The sequence below is a fragment of the Sturnira hondurensis genome, unplaced genomic scaffold (assembly GCF_014824575.4).
Source record: "Sturnira hondurensis isolate 20B ecotype Veracruz unplaced genomic scaffold, ASM1482457v3 Scaffold0004136, whole genome shotgun sequence".
NCBI lineage: Eukaryota > Metazoa > Chordata > Mammalia > Chiroptera > Phyllostomidae > Sturnira > Sturnira hondurensis.
In genome coordinates this window covers 41,568,187-41,592,681 of record NW_028076767.1, presented here as the reverse complement: position 1 = coordinate 41,592,681, position 24,495 = coordinate 41,568,187, and the positions used below count along the sequence as shown (strand labels likewise).

Here is a 24,495-nt window from a genome sequence, read left to right as displayed (position 1 = left end):
TAAACCTCAGTTTCCTCATCTATAAAAATGGAGATGATAACAGTAAATATTATATTGTAAAGGACCCAAAAAAGTAATGCCTGGCATATAGTAAACAAATATTAACAGGAATTACTATTATTAACTATTATTCTTAGATAATCGTAGTACATATGCCTATAATTCTGGAATAGAGTGTAGTGTAGAATTGTACATAGATTCATAGAAATTTATATTAATGTATATCATACATTGTATACATTACTATGTATACTAGTTCTACTAGTCTCCCATATGTAGACCAAGGTTTTAATAGATACTATGGCAAAAAACTGTGGCAGGAATTCTTGCAGGGGTGTCCAACCTTTCAGTGTCTCTGGGCCACATTGGAAGAAGAAGAATTATCTTGGGCCACATATTAAATATATAAACACTACTGAAAACCGATGAGCCAAAAAAAAAGGTTTCAAGTAAATTTGTGATTTTATGTTGGGCAGCACACAGCATATAGCCTACAGGCTGTGGGTGGGACCCCTGCTTGAGTTAAATAATCAATGTTAGTGTTACGTTGGGGAAAAAGAAACACAAGAATTAAGCCACAAATTCATTAATACTCAACTATCAAAGGAAATGACAGAGAATCAGCATTATTAGAAAATTAAAAATATATATGGCCTACTAAATAGGATTTAGAATAGAATAAAGGAATGAAAAATTCATAAGTTTGTACATGTTTGTTATACAAGGCTAATACACAGTTTATTTATTTAATATGTTATCAGTGGTTCTTGTTTTTCATAATTGTTTTTTCCTTTTGGTCACATCCTAGAAAAACCAGATCAACCCAACTTGGTTTAGCATCCTTTAAAATAGGAAATGTAAACCAGGTATTTTCTTATCTAAAATTATAAAGGACAGGTTAATGAAAAAAGGGGCAAATTTAAATTGATGCTTCTGCCTATAGAATTATGAGATTCTAAGTTACTTCATAGACTTATACTACTCACACCAAACTGTACATTACAATGTACCATGCATTTATTACACAAGTCAGATACAATCAAGTATGCAATTTAAAAAATCACATACCAAATACAGAGTCGTTGAAAGTGAAATAAAACAAGCCCATATAAAAGGATAATAATAAAAATAGCATATACATCTTGTTTCATAAATATGGTCAACATAACTAATAAAACTGGAACTGTTAGGAAACAACAAGATGAGAAATAATTACTCTGGCTCAAACGCCAATTCAGAATGACAATAGTTCTACCCTGTCACTTTAACAGCCTTGCCTACAGAGGCCTCAGAGGGATTATTTGCATTCCTCAGGTGTTCTATTGTAGAATTCAGATGAATAAAGACTTACAAATCATCCTTCTACCGCCAATGTGAGACTTTGATCTGGTGAATACACCATTGTACCTTAACTATAATTGGCAAAAAACCTGACAGTGTAGAGCATCACAAGCTTAATAACAAAGGAGAATATCTCAAAGTGTTGACAGATGATCTTCATAATGCAGGAGCAGAGCTGGTACATTTTAGCAATAAATGAGCACTGAGGTCTAAAGGTCTCTAAAGTGACTGACATCAGACCTGCTATAGCCTCACTGAAAGAAAAAGGTACCGTGGCACTCTCCGCAAAGTGAGTTAGGTTCTTTGCCTGCAAGCTTCACTTTTGTGACTTTCACTGTCATAGAAAACACAGGGAAGATGAAAAGTCAGTTAGGTTCTTTGGCTGTCTGCTTTACTTTTGTTACTTTTACTATCAAACAAAAGTGAGAAATGTCCCAAAGTGATTTTTAATTACATATTTGAAATAAGCCATGGGTAATTTTAAAAATATGACTCAATTTCAAGATTACTGACTGAAATATGTATGATATATCTGTTAAGTCTGATGGTTACAAAAGTGTGATAATGAGGCCAAGATCACAAGTTTGAACCCCATTGGGACCAGTTACCATTTGCAGAAAAATGTCTATTCTATTGCTACAAACGATACCCCAAACTACAGTTACTCATCTCAAAAATGTGTGCTACGGCACATGAGGGGCATGAAAAAAGTCAAACAATTTCAAATACAGTCTTTCAAAGTGACTGAAAAATAATTTCCATATACAAATGTTAGCAAATATGTAAAGAAAACTATGCAATTGTTAGTGATCAAAACAATAATGCTAATGATAATACTGTCACAGAATATCAGATTATGAGTGGAGAAGAAACAGTGAAGACAATACATTCACAAAGAATTCAACTGTAAAAGATTTTCATCAGAAGTATCCACTTACAAATGTACACGAACACATTATTGCAAGGGGCTCCAACCTCCTCCTAAGGAGCCGGAGCCACACTGATCGCCCCCAAAGTTGTTTGAGTGACAAATGGAAAGAGAAACTGCCATTAGTGTACTTTTCTCTTTGGTAATGACGCAAAGGGACAAAGCAGGACAATCAGTTTAAAGACTAAAAGGGTGACGCTTGGAGATACACTGCTTGTGATCTGTTAGATCTTTGGCAGAATGAGACCTTTAATATTAAGTTAGTACTAGATTTCTAAAAGATTGTATCTCAAATTTACCTTTGGTTTTATCATCTGACCTTCTTTTTCTTTTAAAGATTTTATTTATTTATTTATCTTTAGAGGGGAAGGAGAGAGGGAGAGAAACACCAACGTATGGTTGCCTTTTGTGCGTCCCCTGCTGGTAGTTAGCCTGCAAGGAACCGGCCTGCAACCCAGGCATGTGCCCTGACTGGGAATCGAACCGCGATCATCTGGTTCGCAGGCCCGCGCTCAATCCACTGAGCTACGCCAGCCAGGGCTTCATCTGACCTTCTTAGCCAGTCTTGAAATTCCATAATTTGAATCTATAATTTGAATCTATAATTTGATTTTCTTAGGGTTAGTTTACATTGTGTTTTTCTTCCCAGACATCACTTTTATTTCAAAAAATTCTATGTGTTTCACTTTCAAATCTACCTGCTCTTTGCTGCGTAACATTTTACTCTTGTTTAATGAATTCTTAGTTCCCTTCAGTCTTTTAATTGGGTTAATTTAAAAGTTTCTTTCTCTAATTACTCTGGTTTCATGGATAGAACTCTGGCCACCATTGGTCATCTGCTAACCTCTCACAAGAGCTGGTCCCTGTGTACATGCTGTGTTGTTTTGGATGTGTGGTTATTTGGGAGCAGCAGTTATGTCCCAATGGAGTCTGTGGTCTCTGATCTGTTGAGATGTACCTACTGAATAGTTTTATGGTTGTTTCTTCTAGGGAAAGACTAATGGAGGATGATCTTGGGCTCTGGGTCATTTTAAGGCTTACTGTTTCAAGGCTTAGTGTTTCAGCATCAGGTTATTGGTAATGCAAATTAAGGCTCCCTAGCTCTAAGAGTTGAGTTCCAGTCTCTAATTTCCTGAGATTAACCTTTTCCTCCCTTGTTCCCAAGGGGTGGAAGTGAGGGCACTTTCTAGTATCTAACCATGGAAAGAACAGCTTTTTCTAGGCTTTATGAGTGAGCCCTGTTCTAGCAGCACCCGCAGCATGGGGCCTGTGCCCTGACTCACTCCTACAAGGACATGAAAGCATCTACACCATACATGTAGGCTCAGTTTTCCGAGGGCCACACACTGTCGATTCTCTACTGTCACTGAGTCCTCTTCATTTGGGGCATCTAGAGAATTCTTTTTCTTGCTTTCAAGTCCTGCTGTGTGTTCTAAAAATACCACACCACCATCAATGCCACCCGTTTCTGGTTATCTTCTCTGGTGTTCCTATATATCAGAAACAAGAAGGGAGTTTCTCGTTTTGGCTCAGCCCACCATCTTAACTCAAAGCCCTCCACCCTAAAGTTAAATCCTTCATTTTATTGTGCTCTAATACAATAGCTTTCAACATTTTCTGACCATCACCCACAGTAAGAAATTGATTTTATACTTGACTCAAACATATGGTGCACAGACATTACTTTCATACACATACCCAAACTGGTACAGGTTTCACAAAACAATACTTACCTTTATAATGGGAAATAAAATAATCTCATTGGTATTATTTGACATTTTGCATAAAACTAAACTCTTGCAACTTAAAATAAGCTCCTGAAATAGTTTTCTCTAATTTAATTTATTCTTTTCTACACTTCATGTCCATCTAGACATTCAATTACTTTTAGCTACTCAAATTCTGATTGCTCTAAAAATCCTTTAAAGATGGCTCAATCCAGCAGTAAAGCCAAGTTACATTACCATTTCTGATATCTTTGTTGAACATTAGAACTCTTCCAAATTCTTCTTTGCAACATCAAAGTATATTTAAAATCTTTGAAGTTGTTACATATGGCCTATTAGGTCCTTATACACACCTTATACAGTTTTGACTTTAAAAAAATTAGCAGTGATATCTTGCTTTTGACTGAATATAACTGCCGGCAAAAACCATATGTCAATATTCAGAAAATGATGCAACTTGCACAAGGAGGATCCAGAGCTGGTTTATTCAGTGACTTGATATCATTCAGTCAATATTATTAAGGACTTGACCTTAACTAAGCTAGTTCCCCTCATGTTGTTCACGGTATGGATGTACCATAAATCTGGGGGCACTGATAAACACTGTAGTCATTTCTAGTCACCTCCTTTCCTAGAAATGATGTTTACCCTTAATTCTATTAAAACTGTTCAGTGCCCTGTCTTGGCTGGTGTGGTTCAGTGGATGAGCTCCGGTCTGTAAATCAAAAGGTTGCCCATTCAATTCCAGTCAGGGCACATGCCTGGGTTATGGGTCGGGTCCCCAGTTGGGGATGTGTGAGAGGCAAGTGATTGATGTTTCTCTCCATCTCTCTCTTCCTTTCCCTCTCCCTAAAAATACATAAAAATAAAATCCTTTAAAAATTCCTTCTTAAAAATGTTTTATTTATTTATTTTTAGAGAGAGGGGAAGGGAGGGAGAAAGAGGAGAAAAACATTAATGTGTGGTTGCCTCCTGTGTGCCCCTCACCTGCTGTGTGCCCTGGTTGGGAACCAAACTGACAACCCCTTAGTTTGCAGGCTGGCGCTCAATCCACTGAGCCACACCGGCCAGGTCAAAAAAAAAATTCTTAAAAAAAACCAAACAACTGTTTAGTGTCCCAAAGAATGACTTAAATATATCACATTCCTCTTTTTTAATTTTCAAACATGCTCACTTCAAACTAATGTAAATTTAGTGTTCTGAAATAACAGACACACACACAAAAGAAAAAGAAATAGAGTGAGGCTTATGGAAGGTAAGGTTATCTTCTTAAAGATGACATAAACATTATTTAATCAATCTACTTCACTTACAGATATCAATAAAAAATACTGGAAACCTACACTAAAAGTAACAGCACAAACAATATACCAACTGAATTATGTAATATAAACAATACTCATTCAAACTCAAAAAATTTGCTCTAGACAATCCAAAATTACCAACTCTTGAAAATTCTTTGAATAAAGTTATTAGAATGGGTTGATTAAGGAAGTCAGCTGGCGGAGCAGGAGGGAGAAAGAAGAAATACCAAAAAAGTAATTTCTAGTATAATTGATTAGTGTCTGGAAATCTAATCCCTTTTTACAAAGAGATTCCCATCTTTGATGTATGTAATAAACTTCAAGTTTCAATATTCTTGTCCACTTCATGGAGTTATACAGAATAACAATTACAACTTGGCTTCTCAAAGTATGGGCACATCACTTGGGTGCTTGTTAGAAATGCAGAATTTCATAATTTGCATTTTAATAAGATTCCTAGGTATTTCTATGCATGTTAAACTTTTGGAAACATTGAACTAATAAAGGACTTCCAAAGTAAAAGCACATTAACTGAAAGCATGAAAATGTCTAGGATAACTCTGAAGACCAACTGGTAACCAAGCAGATGCTAACTACCTATCCCACAGTGAGAAGAATGAGAATAATAGAAAAATCCCTGCTTCTATCTTCCAGGTTCAAAAACCAGAAGAGGAAAAAGTGACTCGAATTTCAAGAAGTCTATGGAAAATATCTGATCTGAATCCCCTGTCATGTCAAAGAAGTTTCAGATTCACAGTAAAAAGAATTAATTTAGAGAGAATAACCATGGTCAATTATTTCTTACTTTATAAGACATAATTATCCCTCTCTCATTCTAATAAGCCTTGATACCTAGAAAAACATCTGTACTAAGTTAGCTTTGAAGACTAGATTCAAATTATAAGAAGTGATTCCAGCAGAGAGGACTTTCATGAAATCTGAATTTGTAACAAATAAAAAGGATATTACCACAAATTGTTTCCTATGAGGACCTCACAGAACCACTGTCTGAAAAACCCCATTCACTTTGTTGCTACTATAATAAAATGGCATTTGTATACACACATAAATACATATACGTGTGTGTACATAAAAAATTCTAAAGAAACGGGCATTCCTTCCATAGCAAATACACACTGGGCTTCCAGCTTTCTGTTTCAAGGATTAACAAGCTCTCTGACTCTAGTGGTAACTGGAAGGTTACGAGGAAATTGAAATGATAGGTGTTGTGACAAGCAGACAACCTTAAAAGCAAATTAGAAAAACTGAAATATATTTATCCCAACACTTTGGGCTCACCATGACTCTGGGACTTCTTTAACTCTTAATATGCTTTAAAAAAGATAATGCAAAGATAATACATATAATTAATCTATGTAACATGTAATCACTGTATGACAATATTTTCTATGTTCAGCAACAAGGCTCCCTTAAAAAGTGTCTTGCATTGAATAAACAGGAGGAGACATTAGGGTGAATCCTAATTAGCTGGAGTAAATCACAGGAATCCCATACTCCACCTGGCAACTGGTTTGAGTGGACATATGAACCAGTTCTGGTCAATGGGGCAAGAGGAGAAGCCTAGGAAAAATGAACCTAAAATGCTCCCCCAGACTCCTGAAAAGAGAAAGGAGTCTCCTCTGTCCACTATGTCCGGATCTTAACCCTGAAATTCTAGCAGGGATTTTGTGACCTAATGAGTGGAAGTGGGAAAGATGAGAAAACCCCTTTTTCTTGATAATATCACAGGACATTGAATTAACCAACCCTGAAGACAAATTACCTTGGGTCTTATTATTATGTACAGAGATTGTCTTTGTTATTTGCAGAGGAAAGGGTTCTGATAGTCCTCATTCAAGTATATGACTGCAGTTCCTGTTAACTGGTTTAACTCCAATTTATCCTTTAAGAAACTAGTTCTTGCAGAGCTTTCCCTGAGCATCCTATGTGGATAGATGCTATTATCACACTACACCCTTTACTAGAAATTGCCTATCTCCTCCCACTATACACTAAAACTAAAAACTTCTTGAGGTTGGGAACTTGTCTCTGTTCCCTGATAGATCCACAGAACTCTCCTAGCATGGCACCTGGCACATGGTGGAAGCTCAAACATTTTCTGAAAGAATAAGAAGGTGAAAAGAACTTTAGCTAGTAACTAGCTAAAGATAGTTATTTAAGACCTCTTAGCTTCAATTTATTCATCTGCAGCCCTGGCTTGTGTTGTGACTCAGTTGGTTAAAGTGTCATCCCATACACCAAAGGGTCAAGGGTTTAATTCCTAGTCAGGACACATGCCCAGGTTGTGCGTTCAATCCCCAATGGGAGAACCTACAAGAGACAACCAATTGATGCTTCTCTCTCCCCTACCCCTTCCTCTCTTTCTGAAAAAAGCAATGATAGAGTGTCCTTCAGTAAGGATAAAAAATTCATTTACTCATCTGCAAACTAATAAGTAGCTTCCAACCTCTGGTAGGTTCCCTAAAGACACTTGGAAGATGCTAGGAGGAAAAGGGATGGAGAAAGCAAGGGAGGAAGAAACAGAAAGGTTCTGTACCCTCCATTCTGGCATTTCAACCAGAGCTGCATCATCCTCAGATGTTGGGTCTCTGCATCATATTTCATCAAAAGAAAGAGTTCTGCTGTTTTTAATAACTCTAAAGTTTAATGACTGAATGATCCTTTTCCTTCACAGGCCCGTGCCCAATCCACTGAGCTACACCAGCCAGGGCCTGAATGATCCTTTTTAAGATGGCAAATTCTATCATTTTATGGGATATGCTAGAAACTGAACAAAAACAAGTGCTAAAATCTTTAGGCACTTCCTATTTCTGCTCAAATGCTACTACTTTCCCCCATATTTTTAAAAAGCCTCTCTCTTCCTATTTTTATCACTCTATTCCCTCACCTTGACTCTTCTTTGTAGTACTTATGAGGGGGGACCCCCAAAAAGCCAGAACCATTGTATTTTTCAGGCTCTAAGATGCACCCCCTAATTTGGGAGGAATAATGGTTGTTAATGCCGCGGTTGAGTTCTGTTTACATTTACATTGGTGAAATATTATGTTACTTACATTATTAAATATTTTACCACATTTTAAAAATATATTTTATTGATTATACCATTGCAGTTGTTCTATTCCTCCCTTCATTCCCCTCCACCCTACACACTCCCTCCCCCACCCTTCCCCGCTTTAGTTTATGTCCACGTGTCTCAAGTTCTTTGGATTCTATATTTCCCCTACTATTCTTGCCCTCCCCCCATCTATTTTCTACCTACCATCTATGCTACTTATTCTCTGTACCTTCTCCCCCCCTTCTCCTCCTCCCACTCCCCTGTTGCTAACCCTCCATGTGTTCTTCATTTCTATGGTTCCACTCCTGATCTAGCTGTCCTCTTGGTTTGCTTTTGTTTTAGGTGTGGTTGTTAGTAACTGTGAGTTTGCTCTCCTTTCACTGTTCATATTTTTTATCTTCTTTTTCTTAGATAAGTCCCTTTAGCATTTCATATAATAAGGGCTTGGTGATGATGAACTCCTTCAACTTGACCTTATCTGAGAAGCACTTTATCTGCCCTTCCATTCTAAATGAAAGCTTTGCTGGGTAGAGCAATCTTNTTTTCCACTTGTGGCTGTTTCTTTCCCCCTTCTGGTACCCCTATAATCCGGATGTTGGAACGTTTAAAGATGTCCTGGAGGTTCCTAAGCCTCTCCTCATTTTTTTGAATTCTCATTTCTTCATTCCTTTCTGGTTGGATGTTTTGTTCTTCCTTCTGGTCCATTCCATTGATTTGAGTCCCAGTTTCCTTTCCATCGCTATTGGTTTGCTGGACATCTCCCTTCATTTCAATTACTTTAGCCTTCATATGTTCCTCTAATTTGTGACTATAATCAACCAGGTCTGTGAGCATCCTGATCACCAGTGTCTTGAATTGTGTATCTGAGAGGTCTGCTATTTCCTGGTCACTTAGAGTTATTGCCTCTGGGGCTTTGAGATCTTCTTGAGCCATATTTTGGATTCTTCGCGCCTGTTACGTATGAGGAGCAGAGCCCTAGGTGTTCACCAGGGCTGGGTGACCCAGTCGCTGGGTTGTGATGCTATATGTGGGGGCGGGGCCAAAAGAAGGCAATGGCAAGCACCCTTTGCTTCTTCCTGCCACCACCGCGGGCCACGCAATTTGTCCCACTGTGCTTGAATGGGCCGAGCGATTCGTCCCACTGCGCGCTAATGTGCGACCGTGGTCAGGCGCTACTGGGTTCATTGCTGGGGGCTGCGCGGGCCGTCTCACTTCTCACTCCCACAGTCCCAAGCCCTCACTGGGTCCTCCACGCTACCCTTGATGCCTGGGTGCCTGGGGTTGGGGGATCCTTCCTGCCCGACCCTGCTCCGCTGCTGGCTCCGCCCCTCTTACCTGTCCGGTAGAACAGTTCGTTGTTCTTGGACTTCCGTATAGTTCAATTTTCTGTTCTTTGGCTGCGTCTTTGTTCTCCATACCTTTGTTGTATTCAAACTTGGTTGTGGGAGAAGGCACAGTGTTTCCACCTACGCCTCCATCTTGGCGGAAGTCTATTTTACCACATTTTTTGCTTCAAATTTTTTTCCCTATTTTCCTCCTCTAAAACCTAGGTGCGTCTTATGGTCCAAAAAATTAGGAGGGCAGGCCCCTTGCAGAACAGGCTCCCCTGTTAGGTGAGTGTTCTAGGAACCCATCTGTACCAGTGTACCAGTTGGCATTGTCATGAGAAGCTGCTTTTGGCTTCAGTAAATTTTTTTTAAGACTTTCAACTCATTTGCCCATTCATGATGGGTGATTTACAAGCACTCCTGCTCACATCATGCTAAGTGTTCAGCAACTTTTTATCAAAAACATCATAACCCCTGTGCCCAACCCTCCCTATTCACTTGATCTCATCCTGAGTGACTTCTTTTTTTGTTTCCCAGGATGAAAAAAAAGTCCTTAAAAGGAAACATTTTGCCAATGTGGAAGAGGTGAAACAAAAAACAGCAGACGTGCTAAAAGGCATCAAAGTTGCTCAGTTCAAAAACTGTTTTGAGCAGTGGAAAAATTGCCTTGAGAAGTGTATTGCATCAAATGGAGAGTACTTTGAAGGTGACTGAAGTTCAAACATGTAAGAATAAATATACAATTTTTAATCTAAAAATCTGTTTATCTGGGGTCCCCCCATATGATCTTAATGTAATTGTCTTCTCCCCAGCACTGGTGAACCCACTTTACCCAGTTATTAGGCCTAGGAACTTTTTAAATACTTTGTTCACTGCAGTATCTCCAGCACCACTTACACCAGTGCCTGGCACAAGCAGCTTGCCTAGTGAATGTTGAGTGATCAATAAATAGGAATGAATTAAATTGAAAGTTAATCTAAAAAAGATTAGGTAAAGGGACACTCAAAAATACATACATATGACTCTTACAGACCCTAGCTACCTGTCTCTTCTGTCAGAGGCAACCATTAGACATTAATAAGCCACAGCTGACCTGACCATTGGAGATATGCATGTCTATTAGCTAGAATGGTAAAGTGAAAAACTCATACCAACAGAACATGGAGGAAGTATACCGAATTCAGGTACAGTTACACAAATAAAAGTTCATAGTGGGGTTATTTTGATTCCCAAGTTAAATGTGTGGCTTGAACTACTTGTAACTCAAGTCTGAATACCAAGGTTCATGGTGAATGTACCAAAATGAGCATCTCAAATGTTAGATGCTCCCTGAATCTCAGGCTTCTTACCCCTTCAAGGCTACTAAATTATGATTTGTGTTCATACTAAGTGGCCCCAAGTTGAGTACATTTTTGACACTTTAGAACAGTGTTTTTCAACAGTGTTTTTCTGGACCACCTGTGAATCCAGGACTCTACAAGGAAACCTAGGTTTATCATCTCTGAAGTGGGACCCAATCTTCACAGCACTTTACACTGTGATGGCTGAGAGGTACTAATTTTGAATCTCTGCCATTTCTTTGTATTTCTATATTTTAGTCTTAAGCATTTCATATAGAAATATTCTGTAATTGAAGTTGTCATAAGGTGCGAAACCAGTATTTATATCTTGAGACTACCAAACTCTATTAGCTGCAAGAATACTTTCCAACTAAGTTATGATACTATAGATGAGATGAAAATACTTTTGGCCACAGTACCCACAAATAAATGATCTTCCCTTCCACTTTTGTGCAAAGAGGAAGACACCAGATTGATACAATCCATAATCAAAACATAAACTTATAGGGAGAGTGACATATCTTGGCTTAACTACCACAGATATAATTTTTTAGAGAATGCAGATGGTATCACAAAGGGGTTCCCATATCCAGATTCCTGCTAAATATGAAGAAAGTCAAAAGACTCCCTTTGACATCTTGAAAGAAATGGAGGGAAGATGCTTGGAATAAGAGTGTATATATGTGTGTGTATGGGCGGGGGGGGGGAAGGCAAGGGAGTAGGCAGTAAAGGGGAAGGGTGGGAGGGAGGGGATGCCCTGTACACAGCAGCAGTGTGCAGAAGAAACAGTACCATAAAAATGATGAAAACTTCAGTACTGAGCATATATAACTGGTAAAAACTGAACTGAGATAGGAATATATTTAACAAAAGAAATGTACATGAAAACTACATTGACAGAAATTTCATTAACAGAAATTTAAGACACTGAGTGGAAAGATGTGTTCACAGATATGAAGACAATATTGTTAAGATGGCATTATTCCCCAAACTGATCAACAGATTCAATGCAATCTATTGTAATTCCAGCTGCCTTTTGTGTATAAATTGACAAGCCCGTCCTAAAATTCATGTAAAAATTAAAAACCTCAAATAACCACAACAATCTTGAAAAAGAACAAAATTGGAGGATCCACCTCTTTCTAATACAAAACTACTCATAAGACTATAGTAATTGAGACTATGCAACAATGGCATAAGGCTAGGCATATAGATCAATTGAATAGAATTGAGAGTTCAAAAATAAACCCCATACATCTATGAACAGTTGATTAAAAAATTTTTAAAGTGTTTTAGAAAAAAATTACGACCTTAATTATTAAGTTTGCAGTTCAGAGCATTAACTATATTCACACTGTTGTATAGTGAATCTTCAGAACTTTATCCTGCAAACCTGCAATTTCATACCCATTGAGCACTTATCTGTTTGCCAGCCCAGCCCCAGCCCCTCATTCTACTTTCTGTTTCTATAAGTTTAATCACTTTAGCCTACCTCTTATAAGTAGAATCATACAATTTCTTGCCTTTTTTGATTGGCTTATTTCACTTAGCATAATATCCTCAAGATTCACCTATGTTGTGGAATAAGACCTTCTTTTTTTAGGTTGAATTTCCTTCTTTTTTACGCCAAGTAATATTCCATTGTGTGTATATATCACATTTTATCTATCCATTCACTCACTGGTGGACATTTGGGTTGTTTTATCTGTCAACTATTGCGAATACGCTGCAATGAACAAGGGCATGCAGGTATCATCTCAAGATCCCGTTTTCCAATTCTTTTGGATATATACCCCAAAATAGGATTGCTGGATTATACAGTAATTCTATTTTTAATTTTAAATGAAACCTTCATTTGGCTTTTCATAGTGGTTACACTATTTTTCATTCCTACCAACACTGCACCAGGGTTCCACTTTCTCCACATCCTTGCCAACACTTGTTATTTTCTTTTATAGCGACCATTTTAATGGGTGTGAAATGATTCATATTTCATGGTTTTGATTTGCATTTCTCTAATAATTAGTGATATTGAGCACCTTTTCATATGCTTGTTGGTCACTTGTATGTCTTCTTTGGGGAAATGTTTATTCAAGTCCTTTACCCATTTTTAAAATTGGGTTATTTGGGGGTTGTTGTTATTGAGTTTATGTTGTAGTCAATCAATTTTTTATAAGCGTACCAGAGCAATTACGTGAGGAAAGAATAGTCAAGAAATAGTACTTAGACAATTGGACAGCCATAAACAAAAATGAAAATGGGCCAAAGACCTAAGTGTAAAGTTAAAACTATAAAAACTGTTAGAAAAAAAGAGGTGAACACCTGCATGACTTTGGATTGGACAAGTTTCTTTGACATGACACCTAAGCACAAACAACCAAAGAGAAAGTAAATCAGGCTTTATCAAAGTTAAAAATTTTGTACACCAAAGACATTATCAAGAAAAATATTTGGAAATCATCTATTTGAAAGGTCCTAGTGGCCAGAATATATTAAAATCTCAATAATAATTACAATTTATAACTCAATAATAAAAAGACAAAAACACAATTTAAAATGGGTAAAGAACTTGAACAGACATTTCTCCCAGGAAGATACACGAATGGCCAACAAGCATATGAAAATATGTTCAATATCACTAATCATTAGAGAAATGTAAACCAAGACCAGGATGAGGTACCATTCCACACCCACTAGGGTGATTATGATGAAGAATGAAAGATAGCAAGTGGTATATCCACATAGGGAATGTAATTCAGCCATGAAAAGAAATGGAGTCCAGGTGACCCTTAAACAACACGGGTTTGACTGTGTGGGTCGGCTTATACACAGATTTTTAAATGTAACATTATACATGTATTTTCTCTTCCTTATAATTTTCTTAATAACAATTTCTTTTCTCTAGCTTATTTATTATAAGAATATAGAAAATAGTACATATAACATACAAAACATGTGTCAATTAACTTTATGTTATCAGTAAGGCCAACAGTAGGCTACCAGCAGTTAAGCTGGGCTTTAGAAATTCAAAAGCTACACACATACTTTCGACTGCATGGGGGTCAGTGCCCCTAAACCCCACATTGCTCAAGGGTCAACTGTACTGATACATGCTACAACATGGGTAAATCTTGAAAACATTATACTAAGTACGAGTAGCCATAAACAAAAAGCCACTATTGTATAATTCAGTTTATATGAAATAGCCTCACTGGACAAATCCAAAGGGACAGAAGTAGTTAGCGGTTGCCAGGGGCTGATGGAGGAGGCAACAGGAAGTGACTATGAATCAGCACAGGGTTTCTTTATGGGGTGGTATGTTCTGACATTAGTGGTGATGCTGGCACAACATTATGAATATACTGGAACCCACCGAAACAGTGTACAGTAAGTCCTCACTTAATGTTGAAGATGGGTTCTTGGAACTGTGGTGAAACAGTGTGTAATGAAACCAATTTTATCAGAAGCTAATTGACATAAACAAGAGTTTAGTTCTTTTGATGAAATGACGTTAAATGAAATGACATTTGAGCATTTGCTGCTCTTTAATGGGGAAAATTTTGTGTATGCTAATTATCTAATAAAAAAAAAACAAAGCTAAACTGAGTATTTAAAGATAAAAAACTAAATGCTAGCATTCTGCACATATAATGTCTGACCTTCCTGCACAGGTAGCAGTGATCAATAGAAAAAGAGAATTTGAGGCTTCCAGTCAAGATAGCAATGAAGGCAGACACGGACTGCCTCTTTGCACAACCACATCAAATTACAACTAAAATATAGAACCACCATCGCTCGGGAATGTCAGAAATCGAGCTGAATAGAAGTTTGACAACTATGGCATTAAAGAAACCACACCCATCCAGACTGGTAGGAGGGACGCAGATGTAACCCAGCTGGCCCTATACCCACTGGCCTCACACCCACATGGATAAAAATTAGGGAGGGATATCTTAGGAGAAGTCCCAGGTCCACAGCAGGCCACCCAGCTCAGGATTCCAGTGCCAGGAATTTCAGTCCCAACTTCTGGTTGTGAAAACCAGCGGAGATGAGTTGGTGGAGGAGACTGCTGGAGCCCTAAGCAGTTCCTCTTAGGGAACCACACACATAATCACCTACTCAGACTCATTCTCTCTGAGCTCCAGCACTGGGATGGCAGCCTGAAGGTCACCAGTGGTATACAGGGAGAGACAGAAGTGTCTGGAATCTGGGCAAGCAGAGGCCAAGGTCCATCTACTGAGCCCTCCCCGCACAGAGCCGGTAGGATAGTGCTACATCTGAGACTCCGTCAACATGGCTAACACTGTGTGACCCACCTTGGAGATCTACAGAGGCTCTATCCCACCCAACTTACTGGCCTACCCAAGCTACTTTTCTATAAGAAAGACTAGTCTTGGCTCCTAAATTCTATCAAATAAACAACAGTTGGCTTCACGGGCCCTTGCAGCAGCCAGATTAGTCACAGCTTGGCTTTGCCTGGGAATCTCGAAGCCCAGAACAAGCAGCAGCCATCTCAGATTGCCTTATAGCTCAGGCAGGGTGCCCTGTGCAAAACACAGGTGGGGGTTGACCTTGGCCTGCACCACCCAGGATACCCCAGGGTCACTGAACCCAGTGGATAGCTACAGACCACACTGGAGCACCACCACCCTGCCCCTGCATAGCAAATCCTCCACAGAGGATGAAGGTTGGTGGTCAGTGGTCACAGCCAGTCCTTGCAGCTGACTGGCCTCGGTAATTCCTTCCATTGATGTGCCAATAGCAACCAAGGCTCAACTACAAGAGGAAGGTGTATTCGGCTCACACAAAAGGCGCAACTCAGGTACCCAGCTTGGGTAATAACGGAAGGCTGTGCTACTGGACCCTGCAGGAAATCTACTACATGAGGCCATACTGTTAAAACATTGAATCTGCCCTGGCTGGTGTAGCTCAGTGGATTGAGCACGGGCCTGCGAACCAGATGATCGCGGTTCGATTCCCAGTCAGGGCACATGCCTGGGTTGCAGGCCAGTTCCTGGCAGGGGCCAAGTTCCCAGCAGGGGATGCACGAGAAGCAACCATACATTGATGTTTCTCTTCCTCTCTCCTTCTCTTCCCCTCTAAAGATTAATAAATAAATATTTAAAAAAAAAAACATTGAATCAAAGTAGCTCTACCCAATACATAGAAACAACTGTGTGTGTGTGTGTGTGTGTGTGTGTGTGTGTGTGTGTGTTGGGGGGGGGGGCAAGTAACTGCCAAAACAAGGAGATAAAGAAACATGGTCCATATGAAAGAGCAGATCGAAACTCCAGAAAAAGAGCTAAATGAAATGGAGATAAGCAATCTATGAGATGCAGAGTTCAAAATACTGTTTATAAGGATACTTGAAGAACTTAGTGAGGACCTCCGCAGCATGAAAAAGACCCAGTAAGAAAAGGTTAGAGTCCTGGGTGGCATGGCTCAGTCGACTGAATACCAGCCTGCAAACCAAAGGCTTCCCGGTTTAATTCCCAGTCAGAGCACATGCCTGGGTTGTGAAATAGGTCCCCAGTAGGGAGCGTACAGGAGGCAACCACACATTGATGTTTCTCTTCCTCTCTTTCTCCCTCCTTTGCCCTCACTGAAAATAAATAAATAAACTCTTTTTAAAAAAGAAATGAAGAATATACTTATTGAAATAAAGAATGATTTACAAGGAAACAGTAGAGTGGATGAAGCCACGAATCAAATCACTGATTTGGAACATAAGGAAGCAAAAAACAACCAATCAGAAAAACAAGAAGAAAAAAGATTTCCAAAAAAATGAAGATAGTTTAAACAGCCTCTGGGACAACTTTTAGAGGATCAACATTCACCTCACAGGAGTGACAGAAGAGCAAGAGCAAGAAATTGGAAATCTATCTGAAAAAAGTGAAAGAAAACTTCCCTAATTTGGTGAAGGAAATAGATATGCAAGTCCAGGAAGTGCAGAGTCCTAATTATGATGGATGCAAAGAGGCCCACTCCAAGACACATTATAATTAAAAGACCAAATGTTAAAGATAAAGAGAGACTCTTAAAAGCAAGAAAAAAGAAGTTAGTTACAGGAAGGTTGCCAGATGGGAGGCGGGAGGAGGAAAATGGGTGAAGAGGTCAGGGGATTAAGAAGTGCAAATAGGTAGTTACAGAATTGCCATGGGGATGTAAAGTACAGCATAGGAAATGGAGGAGCCAAAGAGCTAATAGCATGACCCATGGACATAAACAATGGTGGGGAAACTGCCTGAGGTGGGGTGCCAGGTGGAGGGGGCAAAGGGAGAAAAATCAGCACAACTGTAATAGCGTAACCAATAAAATACAATTAAAAAAAGAAAAAGAGATTTTGGAGCAAGGCAAATATCAATTCAAATTCCCTGGGTTATAAGATTCTGGGAAAACCATTTAAGCTTCCTGAACCTTCGTTTAATCACCTGTAACACAAATAAAAATAGCTATCCTCACAGGTAAATGTAGTATTAAAGTATCTAAGACCCCCAACCTTAGCTGTCTCCTACCAGTGAGTGGGGCCATTCATTCTCAATAGTTACTGTAGAGTTAAAAACACTGTTAGATTGCCTGTGAGGAGTAAAGAATGAGAGCTCTTTTTAAAAGTCAGGCCCGTATTTCTGGGAGAAGTCTTGCCTAACTGACTCTGCACAGATAGATAGGGAGGTGACTAGAAGGTAAAGAATTCAAGCACAGTGACTGGAAATAAATATATATACACAACTACATTGTCATATATATAACTATGTGTACTAATAAGTATTATGCTAGATCTTGGGAATACAACTTTGCAAAGGGGTGTGGGAGGGGAGGAAAAACAGACATAATTATAAACGAGCCTAAGTGTTACGACAGGAAGTAATGTGCCACAGACATAATGAGGAGAGGAGTGCACGATTTCAATTAAGGAAGATCTGACCTCATTAAAACTGGGAATTTTGGAAAAAAGAAACCAATACATTTAATGTTGCTTTTTTGCTATATAATTATAACATTTTCTCAAGTTAATTCAGTTATACAGGAAAAGCGGAAAAGGAAAGAACTTTTCTTCATGACAGAGCTGAAATTTTGTGGGGCCAGTAAAAAAGTAATAAACGCCCAAGGGAAAGATAAACATGGGTGTGTGTGTCAGAATCCAGTTACACAGACCTCCTTTCTCAAACGATGCTTCTTCCTGAAGTTGTTCTTAATTCAGCCTCTGGAGGGTGCTTCCACATTCTAACACAGGAGTCCATTCCCTCGTGATGTTGTTCATCCACACTCTCTATCTATTACCATGTAGGGTACATGTGAATGTCATAAAGGAACAGACACAGAAGGGTACAATCCCAAAGCAAAAAGTCACTGTGAAAAAGGGAAAGTCACTGTTTCTGTAACTTTGGACAAAAAGGATTTGGGGACAGAGAAGAAATAAGAAACACTGAAAAAGAGAACAACTCTTATTCAAACTCCAATAGTTGCACATAGGTACATGAAACTATTCTTATTAACACATATTTTCAGGGGCGCTAAATGGACCCATATCAGAAGAGGACTAAAGTATCTTTTCTCTACCAGTGTACACAATCTGTGGCAAAACTTTCAGCTGCTTCTGATAAGAACTTATTCTCCATTATAGGAATGTTTACTTTAACAAAATTTGGTCTGCATAGTCTTAAAATGCAAATTGGCTTAATGAAATTTACACAAGAATAAGAATAATTGGGAAACACGTAGAAATAGAATCACATCTACCAAAATTTGTAGTTGGTTTTGTAATTTATACTTTGTCTTAGCAAGCACTAATAAGCCAGAATCCATTATTTTACGAAAAAGACATTGTACACAAAAATTGACTTTTAAAAAACTAAAGTTAAAGTGTCTTTCATTTGAATGAAAGAAATCCTGTACTTAAGGACTCTCATAGGCAATTGCAAAGGGAGACAGAATAGAATATGCTCAGAGCCCTGGCTGGTGTAGCTCAGTGGATGGAGCGAGGGCCTGCGAACCAAATAACCACGGTTCGATTCCCAGTCAGGGCACATGCCTGGGTTACAGGCCAGTTCCCAGCAGGGGATGCATGAGAGGCAACCACACATTGACATTTCTCTCCCTCTCTCCTTCCCTTCCCCTCTAAAAATAAATAAATAAAATCTTTAAAAAAAGAATATGGTTATAGAGAACTAGCGCCAGATAGCACAGGGACCCTGGTTATGTCATGGACCCTTTCTAAAGTTGCAGTTTTCTCAACTGTAAGCCATCTACTGCAGACAGTGGTTGTGAAGATTAAATGAGAAAGTGGACGTAAAATGCTTGGGATGATATCTAACACAAGGTAAGTGATCAACATATGTACCGGGTGGGTCAAAAGTAACTTTACAGTTGTGAGTCCATGAAACCCAGTTTATTCTTGCATTATTATGCATTAATTATTGTATTATTTTTCATATGCACAATTGTAAACCTACTTCGCCATGCCCTATTAGTTATTATTATTTATAAAATGAAGTATGGCTTTGTTTCTTTGAAGGTTCAATGCTGACACCACAATTTCTTAAATAGAATTGTGTATAATCTGGCTATCAAATCAGATTTATCCTGAGAAGGCAGGTATAAGCACTAACCACTAAAAAAATTATTTAAGGGCATTTTTGAATTTTGTTCCTTAAACTGCCCTGTCTGCTATATAGAAAAATGTCAAGTTTTTCTACCCATTAAAGTCATTGCTGAATGACAGTCCCACAGTTTTTAAGAAGGAGCAAAAAACTATTTAGGGTTGCAGATAACCCATATGAAATAGATTTGAGGGAAACCAGTAGGAAGCATATTTGACTTTGTTATAATTGCTAAGCCAATATTACTCAAAGGAATCTGTCTAGGAATCACTCGTTCCTTGGCTCTGGGTGTAAAGAGCAGCTTCTCGCAGCCTGTCCCCTGGCAGTTCTGTGTCTTCCACTGGAGACACAGAACTGATTAAACATTTATTTCTTTGCTCCCACTCCCAGTTTAAAGGTTTTTCTCCACTACCCTGACCACATTGCCTGCTACATTTATCTACTGCTTCAAATATATTCACTTGAAAACTCTATTCATTTTCTTAAAGGAGTTTTTTTTTGATAAAAAGAAGATATTTATTATAATGAAGCCCATTTTTTTCTTTTATGTTTAATGCTTTTTGTTTCTCATCCAAGAGACCTTTGCCCATCCCAACTTGTGAAGATACTCTCCTGTGTTTCCATGAAGGACTGTGGACTGAGAAAACAGAAGAGTGAACGTGTTTAAAGCAAATCAGAATGCTCTGCAGATGAAAAGAAGCTATAGAGTCAAGGGTAATAAGCTAGGAGACTGCTACCTAACTCAAAAATGAAGAGATGAAGTCTTAGTCTTAGTTGATAAGCAGTGTAACTGAAGAGGAAGGGAGGAATAAGGTCCAGGTTCAGAAGAAAATAGATGGAATTTAGTGATTAACTATGGTTATGAAAGAACATTGTTAAAAGGATTTGAAGAACTTAAACGTAAATGATTCAGAGAGTGCTAGTACTACTGACAAAGATAGGAAAAGTAAGATAGGAATCTGAAGGTGGATTCCACTGTGGATGTATTATAGGGAAAAATCAGAAGTTTTTAGTTTTATGCATATTAAGCTTCATAATGACAAATACAATTTTCTTGTTGACAGGAATAAAGAAACTTGAAAAGGGCTAAGGGATGAAACTGAGACTATAGATCTGCAAATCATTAGCAGACAGCAGTGCTTCTCAAAGCAACATCCATATACCAGCAGCACCCAGAAACTTGCTGAACATGACAATTCTCTGCCCCTCACCCCATCCTACAGACCTGCTGAATCAGAAATTCTGGAAGTGGGGCCGGCAGTCTAGGTTTTAGGACACCGTCCAAATCATTTTGATGGATGCTAAAGTTTGAGAACCACAGCATATGGGTTAGAGTTGAAGGCATTAAGTGCAGAGGGCAAGTGAAAAAACTTAACAGTCACTCAATTACTGATTCCCAGGGAAGAGTCATGGCAAGTAGAGAAAAAAAAATCACCAAAGAGAAGAGATTACAAGTGAAAGAAAGACTAATATACCTGGTTCCTGAAAGCCAAGCAGAAGAGAATGTCATCAAGTTTCTAAGCTCAGTTTATTCTGAAAGGGTAGGGACAGAAAAACAGAAACAGGTACAGAGAATGGAGTGTTCTTTCATCTCTTTTAGACCTTTCCTCACGTCCCCCCACCCCCACCCCCGGGGGTAAAATTGTTTTGAGGAAATATTTCTCAGGATATATTTTCCACACCACTTTTCCTTTAAATAAGAGAAATCTGCAAACAAAGTAATAAAAATCCTACTATACGACCACATTTCTTTTCAGAGAAAAGGAGAAATTTATAGGCATCCTACATATGTAATTTCATATAATACATAACTCTTTCCAGGAGAAAGCAGAAGATGGGTGGTACTGCAAAAGGCAAGCAAGGTCAAAATAAATTGTTCTAAAGACTGGAGAAATCCCAGCATGCTTACACACCAATGGGAACCATCTACTAGGATGCTCCCTTCTACTAGGAAGGAGAAGCTGATGAGGTGGGAGACAGAAGGAACTACTGCAGCAAATGAATGGGGGCTGGAGAAGATGTGCACCGCTGAAAGGCTGTCTTGGGTTAAGTGCAAAAAGAACTGGGGTCAATCACTGCACATCTGTGTGCGGCACACAGGGTGAGAATTGTTTTTATACTAAAAAAATAAGTGAATCATTCTGATTTTCAGAAAGTTGGTAGGCAAAAAATATGTGGGTTAGTTTGAGCATTACAAGATCTTCTTGGGTCCTTTTCCTTCTGAGGAGATATGCTTTCCATCCAATGTCCCAAATAAAGACTGTGCCATCACCCTAAGCAAAGCTTCCACTATGAGAAACTTTTTTTGCAGGTTTTTCTATTTTAAAATGACTTCTCAAAAAAAGGGAGACCATTTTATGACAGTGAAATTATATGAAATTCAAATTTCAGTGTCTATACATGAAATGTGACTGGCACATGGCATGCCCATTGGTCTACATACGGACTATGGCTGCCTTTGAAGCAGCAGCTACAACAGAGACTGCGTGGTCCTCCGAGCCAAAAATATTTACTATCTGACCCATTACAGAAAACATCCCCTGACCTCTGGCATAGAGAGTCCATCTACCTGTGCTCTAAATCTCAGACACATCTAACCAGAACAGATTGACTTCAAATATCTCGATACTTCTATTAATGAAGACTAAAAGTCACTGTTGAAACATAAGGGATAAATTCAACTGGTATCATCCAGCCAGTTATTCAATCAATCAACAGTATTTACCGAGTCCAGTGCCGAGAACAAGACATAAAATGAACTAAACAGGCATGGCCCTTCTTCTCAGAGAATTTAAATTCTTATGAGATAGAAAGACAAATAAATGAGATTATATAACTTGTGGTAAGTGTTCTGAAGCAAATGCATATGATGCTGTGAATACCAGGGAGTCTGGGAAATTATTTTAGACAGGGCAGTCAGGGAAGGTGTTTCTGAGGAGGTCACAGGAGCCAACCGTGGTGGGAAGAAGGGGTGTGGCAAATAGCAGATAAGCAAGAATGGAGAAATGTATCCATAGTGAGTAGCACATGCATGGAACACTTTGCCTGGTGAATTTTCCAATGGCATTTTTACTAGAAAGTACACACAGTGTAATTATATAATGGATTCAAATCATTTGGGAATAGAATACAATTTTTTTAAATGTACAATTACATAATTAACTGAGAGTTAGGAATGGCCCCAGAAACCCATTTCTGCTTATCAGGTATATACAGTAAGTCTTTTTTTTTTTTTAATGGGAAAGAAACATGCTTCACAATGTAAGTTTCACAGGATACTGGCAAATACAAACATGCCAAGAAAAGAATAAATGGTAGGCATTTTCTTAATTGCTTAAAACAAAATAAAGCTTTTCCTACTTTTCTATTCTATGAATATATCACAACAAATAAATATTTAAAAGATCATAAAAGAATAAACAATGTCAGAAACCATAATGTTCTTTAGTTATAAGACAGACATAATTAATGCAATATAACATGCCAGTTGAAGCTTGACAAATGATAAACTATGAACTTTGGGAAAGAGTTAGTGTCATTTGGTTCTTAATTCTAAATTTCTTACTTGGCACACACTAACATAGCTCCTTAAAACCTGTACATTTTGTGGGTTTACTATACAGTTTGTTGCATGTTAAAATAGTTAATTCTTCCATTTTCTTGCTTTGGGGGCAAAAATGAACATCTTTCTACTTAAAATTTAATCAGGTTAAAGGAGTACAAAATAACATGTTTAGTAATTTTTTAGACAGCTGTAAAATTATGCAATTCTAGATTCTTTCCCTTTATAAAAAATGATAAAACATAATTTTCAGCCATTTGAAAAGCCAGACACAGGTCTATCGAAACATAAGGTACATCCAATGTAATGATTCATAGTATCTCTAACAGAAAGATTCAGCAGTTCTCAATCGAGACCTTTATTCCTTCTCTGAATAAATGATGCCTGAAATTTTTATTCTTGTTCTAATGGAATTTCAATGGCCTTCACTGCAAATCTACTGGAAATTTTTGCATATTAAGTGGAAAAAATTAAATGATGTTAACCACATTTTAATGTGATTAAGCCTGACAGGGTCATTATTTCTGCTAATCACTCAGTTTAAAAAGCTCAAACAAAACTTTATAACAGACAAGGTTTTTAATTTTCTGTACATCTTGTTGAATTTTTTTAAAAAAAAAACCCATAGAAGAAAAAGAAGAGAAAAAGACATACTATATAGTCCTTGACAAAAACCAATGAGCAGTTCCTACAATTTGCAGATGGGTCTCATTATCCTTAATCTGGTGATGTAAAAACAAAAATGCAAAACAATTTTACACTGCACATGCTCCTCTGGTTTCTTTCCTTTTAAACACGAAGAGAGTAAGAAAATGTGCTTTTTAGAATTTTGAATTCTTTATTTCCTGTTTGCTGCTAAATGGAAACGAATAGTTTTTTTCTTTAGATCTTATAGCAAACTAAAAACAGAATTAATGCATAATACTGCTTCAATTCTTCAGAGTTCTGTTTTTTAGATTTATCTATGCCATGCAACAATTATTTCAAATATATTAATGTAAATAAAAATCTTTACTGATAAAATCTCCAGGAGTGATAAGTGCTATCAGAATATAGGAATTCTAATGATTAGCAGTACTTACAGATAATTTGTCTTCTCTTTTTTCTGAAATAAAATATAGTTTGTTCATTGGTCATTTATACTTGAAACAATTATTTTAGGTTGCAGTAATACTTTATGTAATTTTGGTGCTCTAATTGCAAAGAATTGTTTTTAAAAGTACATTATAATATTCTTGATGCAAAAATGTGTAGGAATCTAGTCAAAAAGATTTAGCTAGTGTCTCCTC

The 24,495-nt window shown here is 38.0% G+C and overlaps 1 protein-coding gene across 1 annotated transcript in view; it reads right to left on the bottom strand.

Moving 5' to 3' along the window:
• OLA1 (Obg like ATPase 1) overlaps nucleotides 1–24,495 on the bottom strand; it is a 167,684-nt gene that overhangs the window by 8,037 nt on the left and 135,152 nt on the right. The gene's annotated exons all lie outside the window — the stretch shown is intronic.